Raw genomic sequence first — 12478 nt, 5'->3', positions numbered from 1 at the left:
GATTTATGTACAGCACTGAGACTTTTTTTTGGGGGGGATTAGCCTTAACTTAGCTGTGTAGCAGTGAGGATTCTTTATCGTGCCAATACCTACCGTGATATGGGGCCTTTGGTTTTAATAGCATGCCTAAAACACCTGTGCCTTTCACTTCTAATGCTGAGGGATTTAATTTGATGCTGCACCATAATTGAGAATAGAAACTATTTCTAGGACTAAACAATTCGGATGGTTAACTGGAAATAGTTTGTAGATATTTGTATGGCTAATATGCAATAGTCGTAATATCATTTGGTCCCTACATACATTACTGTATACAGTATTATACGTAATAACCCCCACCCCCCCCACTAAATTTCTCAAAGACTATATTCCTGCATCGACCTGTTCATCCTTTAATCCATAGATTTATCGTTTAGAAGGCCACACACAACATATGCACTACCCCATGCAAATGCAATGATGCATCCGCAACATCGTGAATGAAAATGTATCAAGTCAACACTGGAAATACCTACAATGATATATAGAGAGAAAGAATAGTGTAACGTATTCACATTAACTTCTGGGATCGTACCTGGTCAATTCCAGGGTTTGGGGTATTGAACAATAGCTAATTTAAACTAATTGATATGATTTTAGTGGACTGCCAAAATATACAAATATGTCCTAACCTTATCTAGGTATATTATAATCAAACAGAGAATCACTATATCAATCAGAGGCAAGCAACGATAACGGTTAGTGCTAACTTAACAAAATGTAGAGCCCAGTCGCCCTCGGATTACCCCATATACTGTAGGACGCCTTATTCAGGACGGACAGTATATGTGGTAGCCCTTGAACCACTACACTCACTGTAGGATGCCTTATTCAGGACGGACAATGAGTATAGGGGCCTGGACGACGGTCTGTTCAGCCAATGCGGACGACACCAAAAACGAATTATGGCTAGCCTCATTACTGGAGGTCAACCTCTTCGTGGCAGGCCAGACTTCTGATGGCCTTCCAAATTCACTCTCTAACTGTAAGAACAGGCGAGGAATTGTTTACTATGAATACTTTATTAGTACACATAATCTCGTCCTCTCAACTTGGCTGGGTCTTCTATCAGAATGACACTGACGACTGGGGAGTCTCGGTATTTATATACAAATGAGATCACGTGATGTAAAGTGACTAATTGAGAACTCCGCATGGTCGTACCTCAAATATCCGGAATCATTACAATATGTTAGATAACGTTCTGTTTCCGAATCGGGACAGGATATTTTTTTTTTTTTTTTTTTTTGTATTTAAAATTCTAAAAGGTGAATATCAAGCATGTTTTGATGTGTTCTGTTGTGATTATGAAATGAATATTAAATAGCATTGCTCTTTTATGAGAAAAGGAAAATTTGTATAGTCAGAGATAACATGCTATCCCGTCAGAAATCGTTTAAATGAGACGGCAATTGCCAGTATTGGCTATGGACAGACTCATACTAAAATATTCAGTGAGGATGCATAATGGAAGATTGTTTTAAAAAGTTCCAGAAATTTTTACTCAATACCCTCTAAAAGACATACCTGAATGATGCCCAACAACAGTAGACGTCTCCTATTCTCAGAAAAATCTTTGTATCTTCCATTCACTCAAAACATGACATGGTTCCATTTGAGTCACGCTAGGTTTTCTCTCACAAACAGCAATCAATTTTGCCCGCCGAAAATTACAACCAATCAGGTATCAGGAGAGGATTTATGGGAAAACATACTTTTATAGATATATAATTTATTTTGCGTGTAAATTGTTTCACAAACGTCTGAATTTAAAAAATCATGCATGTGTTAAATTTCTGCATCGTTTTTCTATATCATAGGATTTTTTAAAATAGCATCCCTGCGACCCTAAGTTCAAAATGGCCGCCCTTTGTTTACAATTTTAAATGTAAATAATCTGTAGTGTGCTTTATGTTGTATTATAATGAAAAGTTTACGTTTATTAGAGGTCTAAAAATCATGAAATAAACTCAATACCGGTGTAACATACAGTCACACAAACTTTCTTCTGCATCTTTATGGGGTATTATAAGGTGCCCCTCTTCTGCCCGACTTTTCTCTGTTCTCACAATATGAGCTATAAAGCAAGGGTATATACAAGACTGGACATTCTGCATGTGAGATAAATGTTTTGAAGAATGAACTGCTTTTTTCTTAGCAACACATTGATTTCGCCTCGCAATTGTCAAGGATATTTGTAAACACATGTACATGTACGTGTGCCCCTCAACCATCTACTTTCATTTAAAGTGGTTTCTTAACTACTGGAGTCTCAATTTTTACTGAACTAAACCGTTGAAATCCTTAGATGATAGATGAAACACAGGAACTATATACTAAATTCAAGTAATTGCTTAAGTTTCTTTTTCTCTAATTAATATCTCAGTCGGGATGCATGTCAGTAAAAATAAAATATTGATTCTACAAATGTATAATAAAAATTAACAGTAAGACATTCAAATTTGATTTGCTTGTAGTAAAACAATATATTTTTCCTTGTAAATATCAAAATAGTCCGCAAGTACATATATCTGCGATTAGAAAAATAGTTACGGACAGAATTGTGGTTGAGAAGTACTTGCTGCTAAGAAACTGTAGACATGATGATTATGAAATTCACTGGCAGAGAATATGTGAAAACTCATATGCATGATCAGTATATACATGTAGGTCTATATGTACTTTTTCATCAAATACGTTTGTGTTTCTTTTTTCTTTCTTTTTTTTTTCTTTTCTTTTTTGTGTGTTGATCGGTTTGATCAATATATACATTGTAAATCATATCTAGATATACATGTACATCATGTATTATAGTTATCAAAATATGTTACCAAGAAAATAATACTTATGTACCCCCTCTCTCTCTCTCTCTCTCTCTGAAAAAGAAGTTTACATCATTTGCTTACATAAAAGAATAAGATGAATATGAAATGTAGACAGTATACCTTATGTTATTGAGTTCGTATTTCAAAATGAATATGTGTGAAAATATCCATGTAACCTATTTCCCATATGAATGCAACAGTGATAAATGTATGAAGTGAAAAATTCGTAACTATTTTTTTTTCAAATCAACAGTACACATTTGAGAGCTTCTAAGTTTGCCGATTATTGTATGCTTATATCATGTTCATTTGTATGATATCACTTCCAAAGTGCATGGATATATATTGTTGAGGGTTATAATAATATAGAGAGGGTGAAGATATTATCTAATTAGATTTGCTTTAATTTACTACCAATACCCGAGTTCTAGATCGAGTTGTGTAGAATACATCCCCATAGAACTTATTGTCGAAATAATGCACACCGAATTGTATTGTTGAGTAGATGCAGATTTTGCAAATGTTGTAGGTTTAGATTCAAACTTCAAAATAACAGTAAATAGACTTTCAGGTTACAATATGTACTCTCAAGAACTTAAATTGAGAAGTGTTCATCAGTGCATGTTTGTATTAGAATGCTGAATTCATTTCTAATGTGTGAAACTTTGCATGGTTTCAAACTGCACTGCATTAAATTCATATTATAAGATATGCTGATTCCAAAATTAACTAGTCCTGAATTTTGTGAACAAGTACTATATGCGACAAATATTCGCATACAGTTTAGTGCCCAAATGTTACAAACATGCGATGTAATTTAAAATTCATCTGCATAATCAAACACAAATACATCTAGGAATGTAAGTAAGTAAGTAAATGATTTATTATAGTGACATGTGTTTTATACATTACAGAATTGAAAAATACATTAAACAGAATAATAGGAATTTAAACACCCGGCCCATCGGGCCTATATGTCACTTTTAACAGACCCCCCCACATTAAATAATAAATACAGTGGTACATGTATTACGCATGACTTATACTATTATGGTATATGATAGACTGTCTGTAGGTGTATGCGGAGAACAGGAATTTTGCAGTTTGTCTTGGGAAATTTAATAATAGAAATTTTGTTTTGTCTAAATCTGACATATTGATCACAGTGGGGTTAAATCCGATACTGGTAAAAAAGATTACTCTAAGATTTGAATAAGAGGAACAATGAAGTAAAAATATTTTACACTATCTGAAGAACATAAAGTACACAGTCTATCCGATAACGCCTCCCCCTTATACCGTCCTGTTTCAATTCTTATAGGTAAGACACCACATCTGGACTAGGCAAGTATAGAACGATGACTTTTTGGAATATCCATGATTACATATTTTTCTGTTTGAAAATCACTCATATTTTTACGGTCGGTAGGTTCTAAGTTTTGGAACGTTATGGACCTCTTCATTCCAGCCATTCATAAAATCCCTACGAAGTTTTTCTTCCACTGTGTTCAAGTTACAGACCATACGATTTAGGAAATATACTGTCATATCAAGAGATTCAAAAAGGAATTTGACTGTATTTGACCAATTTATGTTGTGTGATTATTCCATATCCCACATGAATTTTGTTTTCGTAAGCCTGTCGTCCGGCATTGTAACGAGTCGATTCCATAGGCGTAAAATATTCATTTGATGTCGATAAAATGAAGGAAGCATTACATCCTTACAGGTCAACTGCCTTTCTATTGGTATTAGAAATGCTCAATCAATCTCAAATTATAAAACATAAATAAAGCGGCAAGCTAAATTACCACTTATGGTGGTACATCTAGGTATTAGATTTTGTCATAATTGTGTACTATGAACAATGATCTATTACTGCAACCTCGTTATGTTCATGTGTATATTATAAGTATAAGATGCATACCATTATTTTTTTTCTTCTGTCCGAAATTCGCAAAGGCTAGGAAGGATTTCTTCGGTCATTTTTATGGACTTGATAAAACTCAAACCGTTGACACCATATGTTTTATGAGACGATGATTCGTATTGTGTTAAATTCTTTTGTATTTTTCAAAGATATATTAGAAAACCTGACAGATTCAGTTAAGCTTTGAATTGAAATGTTCTTAAACAAATAATATTAATACTATTACACATGTATAATGTCCTAAAATGTACTGTGCCTATATGTAATAATGTATGTACACATGTCATAATCTACATGTACACTGTATGTAGAGAGAGGGCAACATAAGTTTTCAGAACATATGCCTATAATCACATTGTATATCCTTGATACTATTATAACATATGATAAAATCAAAACACCCATTGACATGCATGCATAATTATACATGTATGCAAATTACATATTGATTGCTAAATCAATCAATTGAGCATATTCGAAAACATATTCCAATTGGCATATTTCATGTAATTACTTGCATATGCGAACGTATTTCACACGCAGACATATGTGTCTAATTCTACCATCTGACTATAGTATTAGTGTTTGAAATCTTAATTTATAGTATTCATAGTTTTGAAATTATGAAAATAAAAAAAATCTACATTCTTAGTAATGCACATGCAACGTAAAATCTGCGTAAATACATGACTGTATATAAATGTCCCAGTTGAAGGTTTATGTTCAATTCAACCCCAACCCCACATATGCACTTATTTTTAATTACAATGAACTTCGATCTTTGTTTCTATGCGGTGACAAAGTTGGACATTATTCTTCTAGTTTACCTTGTGTATTTATCTCTATTGTTCCCATGACGGAGGAAAATCCTTGCAATTAACATGGAACTAACAAGAAATACACGGAGGGATTAACTGATGTACACAGGCATGCTAGCTTGTCAAACGTAACAACACACGGAATATACTTTGTTTTCTGTATCTCATTTCATATCTGTTTTGTTTAACTGAAACAATTCTTATAACAATATGATGTATATAAAGTGCTTACTATTCTTTTTTCACTTACATTTTTAAGTTTTTTGTGTGCTTTTTAAATTCGCATTTGAATTATTTATTGCATATTAAATTATTACTTTAAAAACCTCCGAATTTTTGTTAAGTTTCAGCATTGCGGAAACCATTAGGAATCAAAGCCTACAGTTTCCGCAGACTGAAACTTGACGGAAACTATATAATCGTTTTCGCACGGCGTAAATCATACGGGAAACCTCAACTTCAGGTTACCGCAGATTGAAACTTGACGGAAACTTGCGGAAACTATATAATCGTTTACGCACTGCGGAAACCATATGGGAAACCTCAACGTCAGGTTTCCGCAAGGTTTCCATATGGTTTCAGTTTTGCGGAAACTAGCGTTTTCATCCAGTGGTTGCTTGCATATGTATTTGAACTGAATGAAAATTTGCTTGAAAAAGCTTTATTTGAATATGAAAATCAACACCCTCAAATCTGGGGATCTTGCAAAATGGTTGAAATACAGTAATTTAGAGTCACTGATAAAAGTTATAGCTTACTAAATGTTGATAATGACAAAATGATGCTTATATACTTAAATTGTTTAATTCCATGATGAACATTACCCCCACCCCACCCAACGATACACATGGATGATTACCTTCAGATGTTTTACAACCATACACATGATTACAATCACCGACGGGACATTTACACTTATCACGGCATTTCTCTCCAAAATAGGGATAAGGACATCTCCTGGTGCAATTTTTGCCGTGATATCCATCCACGCAAGCTAAAATAAAAAATCCATGTATGTTTCATAAAATGATTGATGCAAAATATACCTTGTTCTAGTAAACAATGCGCATGTAAATCATAAAGCACGTCATGGGACTGATTAACTTTTAAAATTCTTAAGCCGGAGGAATGTGCATGTCAATAACTCACGTGTGCATCTATTTAGCTCCGCATTCCAGACAAAGTCTAAGCAACAACCACTGTAGATAAAAAATATCGGAAATAAGTAAAACTGTATTCAACCGAGAAACTAACTCAAAGATATTTCTATTAGTACATATCAATTCATCATTTTATTTGAAATTTAGGAGAGAACTATTCTTGGCCTTAGATGGGCTCAATCATACAAATTCTGCCTTCATAAAATATATATACAATCTAGTGATATTTATACATTGATGGCATGCTATTTTCATTGTTATTGCTTCTCAAAAGTAAGTACCCCATACACATATAAACAACACTACTCAAAGTGTACTTCTTTATCTTTTTAATAATAAAATGGACTGTAATAAGCAATATACCATATACCCTTTATCTAATTATATGTAATAGTTTATTTTGATAAATTGGAATATATATCTTTATAATGTATACTCTGTGACCCCAAGCTTGAAATAATGAAAAAAAAAATGTTGAAAATACCATTTTATGAATTTTTTTTCATTTACAGATTAACATCTTTAAGGAATTGCGTAAGAAAATTATATGTTGGCGTACTATTTAAAAGCTATAAACTCTACAACAAGTAGCCCCCCCCCCTAGAATCTTGACATATCAAACATTATCATATTTCCAAACAAATATCTGAAGTTTGAGAATGTTTACAACGTTTTGATAATAATTCAAACTATGCTACACTAGAACTACGGTTACAATACGTCCTTAGTTCCTCTTGCTTGTTGTAATGATGAGACCGCAAAAACCGAGGTACCGTGTCACAACAGGTGTGGCACAATCAAGATCCTTCTCTTTTTTGTCATTAACCTGATGACACAGTATACAGTGAAAATTATCAAGAGTAACGGTAAAAGATATGCATTTTTGATCCTATAACTATCACATGATGCATGTGGTTTGCAATTTTCATTGCAATTTTACTTGATGAAGGCTATACCACATGTTTATAAAAAACATATTAGTAGAATTAGAATGTCTTCGCATAATCTTGCCATTGAGAGTGGACGTCATTTTAATGTAGCAAGAAATAACCGCTATTGTAAACTTTGTAATTTAGATATTGAGGATGAATTTCATTTCATTTTAAAATGCCCTTACTTTATTGAATTACGCAGGAAATATATCAAGAAGTATTATTGGAAAAACCCATCTGTTTTTAAACTTATACAATTATTAAGTGTAAAAAAATTCAAAGAGTTGTGTAATTTGGGGAAATATCTTTACTGTGCCTTTAATTTACGTAATGATTTACTTATGTAGCATTCTCTGTCTATAAATTCACATCAGTATTGTGTAACATACCATATAATGTCATGCCATGCCATACTATACAATTGTTAACTTGTTTATTATTTTTGTAAACATGTATGCCATAAGACGTATGTCTTCAGTAATAAAGAATAATAATATACAATTTAAAAAACAATATGTATCCCGCATTAGACACATGAAAACAAAAGTACGTACCATCTATCTTTCTGTGTTTAATAAACCAGAAGTAATAAAAGAATTAAATAGGTTACATGAGGAATATGTTTTGGTTCCAGCTGACAAAGCTAGTAACAACATTGTCTTTGTTTGTAAAGCTCATTATTACAACTGTATTTTAAACGAACTTGGCATTAATTCCACTTTTGGTAATCATACTTATACTCCAACTGCCCTTTTAAAAGATGACATTCTTCAAAACCATGCTTCAGTTTTAGACACATTTAATATCCCAGTCAATGGGTCGAATGAATATGAGTTACTGTATTTATACTGGATTCCTAAACTACATAAAGACCCTTACAAACAAAGATACATTGCTGGATCCAGTAAGTGCTCTACCAAGCCCCTATATTTGCTCCTCACGAAAATATTAACAGCTGTGAAGGAGAAACTTCAAACTTACTGTGCGACTACATCTGTCAGAAGTGGTGTTAATCAAATGTGAATTCTAAAAAATTCTAAAGAACTTTTAGTAAACTTGAAATCGCAGAGTTTTTCCCAAATCAATAACATTAAAATCTATGACTTTTCAACACTATACACGACCATTCCTCACGATAAATTAAATACTAGACTTATTGACATCATAGACAGTTGCTTCTTCAACAAAAACGGAAAACGGAAATATTCATATCTAGTGATCAGTCATCCAAAAACTTAATTTGTTAATCACCACTCTGATTCCACACATAAATACTCTGAAGTTGAAATGCAAAAAAAATATGCTAGAGTTCCTCATTGACAATATCTTCGTGGTCTTTGGTGATCAGGTCTTCCAACAGTCTGTTGGAATTCTCATGGGCACGAATTGTGTTCCTTTGTTAGCTGACCTGTTTCTATATTCATATGAAGCAGAATTTATTAAAAAAAAACTTCTACACGAGAAGAAAAATATATCTCGCTGTGGCCTTCAATTCGACATTTAGATATATCGATGATGTTTTGTCTATTAACAATGATAGCGTTCATTCATATGTCGATTTGATATATCCCCGTGAGCTCGAAATAAAGGACACCACACAGTCATCCACTTCTGCTTCATATTTAAATATTTTATTGAAAGTAGACATTAACAGCAAACTGACAACTCAACTGTATGACAAACACAGCGGGGTTAAGGTGTCCCGAGTAAAATAACAAGTAATAACAGCATATTCATATAAAAGTAAAATTCTTGCAAACGTCGTATATTTTTTAGGAAAAATCGTTTGTCAATACATAAACATCGTATCACGTGGGGAAATCCTTCGCTTAACTATTACGTCGTCATACAAGTGACGTAGAGCTATATTATCCGCTAGACTTTTAGTTGTTTATCACCTCGTTACAAGTGAAAGATGCACTCAAATCATTTGCAGTTTGGGCTTTATATGTCGACATTGATATGGTAAATTTTAAGAGTGATACGAATCGGTACAATATCCTCTCAAATATAGCTAATTCCATAATCTCAACTCAAATGTTGGGCATTTTCTACATTCACATCCAAATCGTATCCAAACGAGGCAAAATATTGTACCTTCCGTATCAAAATTCTAAATCTGCAACTACTTACCTTTCTGAATATGCCTTGATCAAAATAAAATATCGTCATCTTTCACCTGTATCGAGTCGATATGTACATGCGTTGGCTTTCTTTATTCCAAATGACTGTACACATCGGCGGCGACATCAAGGTCACAAAGAGATGTAAAGATTACTTTACAGTCTTTCGTGCACATACATTATATAAAAATATGAGATATATATTATCGAAGAAAACTGGGGGGGGGGGGGGGGGAGGGGGGGGGGTCATCTGACAAACAGATTTAAACACATACAGCTTGAACACTAGATAACGGCAATAACTAGGGAAAAAATATTATGACATTTTCCCCGCGATACAACTATAGACCTGTACGTCGTGACGTACTTTTATATTATAACGTCATATAGTATGAAGTGCACCGAGGTACATTTTATGATGTTTGTTTAAACTTTACTCGGGACACCTTAACCCTGCTGCGAACAGGATGATTTCAGCTTCTCCATCGTCAACTTCCCTTATGTATGTAGCAATGTTCCATTATCACCTGCATATGGTGTTTATATATCTCAACTGATTCGATATGCAAGAGCTTGTTCTGCGTATAGTCAGTTTTTAAATTGAGGTAAGCTACTGACAAACAAGTTGATGGTACAGGGGTTTCAACAGTCTCAATTGAAGTCAGCATTTCGCAAATTCTATGGTCGTTATAGCTATCTAGTTCGTCAATACAACCTTGCATTGGGTCAAATGATGTCTGACGTGTTTCATACCGATTGTTAAGCCGTTCTTGGCACACTGCTTTTGATTCCGATTAACTCCGTTTACCTGATCAGGATATGGGGCTCACAGCGGGTGTGACCGGTCAAGAGGGATGATTACTCCTCCTAGGCACCTGATCCCACCTTTGGTGTATCCAGGGGTCCGTGTTTTCCTAACGATATATTTTGTATTGCATATAGGAGTTATGAGATTGATCACTGATCGTTATCTTCATTTTGCATCCCGTCAAATTCTAGAGAATGCTATTCACAATGTAAAAATTCAACAAAAGTAACAAATTGAATTTTGATGACCTTGCTTATACGATTTATACATGTGTGTAATGCGTGATATATGTTATATCCTGACACAAAGATTTATATGAATATTTACTGGTAATTCGCATGTACATAAAAGAGATACACAAGATAAGATCATGGATTATTAGAATCATTACTGTCAAACATATATGTTCGCTTTCTTTCCAGTTTCTAGAAGGAGGGTGTGTGTGTGTGTGTTAAATATATTAATCAACCTATTTAGCTGAAGGTTCCTTAGTGGGTTTTTTTTTACAAGAAGAATCAAGAACAGTGTTCTTTTAACCCTAGACACTTAGGCACCTTTCCTTAGATATTTGAACTGAGGGTAATGGTTATCTGATCTGCCCATGCAATGTAAATAAATATCAAATAATACTTCGTTTTATTTTTTACTGTGTCATCAGGTTAATGAAAAAAGAAATGATATTATCATGATGCAGATGAGAATCTTAAAAGGATTGATATCCCCCTTTTCCCTTCCCCGACCGTCTCCCCAATTTTCTGAGGCCCCCATAATTCCATAGGTTGAAGATGTGTATCAACTCGGATAATTGTTAACCTTTTACATTGATGACTAGTCAATATAATGAATGCCTTACGGACATGTACAAAGCAATTGTCACGCTCTCATCCTCCAAAATATCGTTTGTTCTTCCATTGATTTTTTTCTAAACCTTGAATCATCTTTAGCTCTCTCCATCCTCCCAAATTTTTATTACAAAATATCCACTTAAATTTGATCGCAACTGATATTCATATAAATCGGATATTCATATCGTCACGTAAAATGAAACTAATATCGTTAAAGTCCCACATTTCGGAAAACAGAAGCGTTGTTCCGCATTTATATTTGATTGTGACGTAGGCCGAGTATATATCTACTTTAATCGTTGTAGGCGAAATTAATTAACATAAGATGACTTACTGTTCACACATCTGACTCCAGACACGTACAAAAAGAAATACCATGAAGAAGTACATCCCGTTCGTATAGAAATGGTCGATATTTTGATTGGCCCTCTAACTTTACAGAACACGGGGACATTGATGCTATTCCCAACGCTCAAAATGTATTCACGTGTCCCGAACAGAACTTATAATTTCTATATCCTAATTAGGAAGTATAGGATGGCAGGGATATTCTCCTCAAAATTGTTTTGTAAACATACAGCTAAACAAACACATCACAACATCGTGCGCTCTATGGACGACACAAGGATAAGTGAAGTGCAATAATTAATACCTATAGTGTTCTACTCGGATAATAGTGTGGCCTGATGACCATTGAGTGCATTGTAAGTGTTATTAAGTATATACAAAAACAAAATGCATTAGTATATAATGAGAGAGAGAGAGAGAGAGAGAGAGAGAGAGAGAGAGAGAGAGAGAGAGAGAGAGAGAGAGAGAGAGAGAGAGAAGAGAGAGAGAGAGAGAAAGAGAGAGAGTAAAACCAACTTCACTCAACATACAAAGTGTCGGGTCTTAACATAACTTTAATGTAAAAAAAAACCCAAAAACCAACAACATATTTTCGTTTTTTCGTTAAGGGCTCTGTAATGTTTTCTGATGGTAGATGCCTGATGTGCAAA

The 12478-nt window shown here is 33.9% G+C and overlaps 1 long non-coding RNA gene across 2 annotated transcripts in view; it reads right to left on the bottom strand.

The window, feature by feature from the left end:
* LOC125674034 (uncharacterized) overlaps nt 1-12163 on the bottom strand; it is a 19535-nt gene extending 7372 nt beyond the window's left edge. For both annotated transcript variants that reach the window (XR_008801637.1, XR_008801636.1), the window contains exons 1-3: nt 11815-12163; nt 6762-6811; nt 1-6606 (exon numbers count right to left, since the gene is read on the bottom strand). The exon at nt 1-6606 is cut by the window's left edge and continues 442 nt beyond it. This is a non-coding gene — a long non-coding RNA (uncharacterized LOC125674034). The remainder of the gene's footprint in view (nt 6607-6761; nt 6812-11814) is intronic.
* Nucleotides 12164-12478: the final 315 nt, after the last annotated feature.

Source organism: Ostrea edulis, chromosome 3 (assembly GCF_947568905.1).
Source record: "Ostrea edulis chromosome 3, xbOstEdul1.1, whole genome shotgun sequence".
NCBI lineage: Eukaryota > Metazoa > Mollusca > Bivalvia > Ostreida > Ostreidae > Ostrea > Ostrea edulis.
This window is presented reverse-complemented; position numbering and strand designations above follow the sequence as displayed.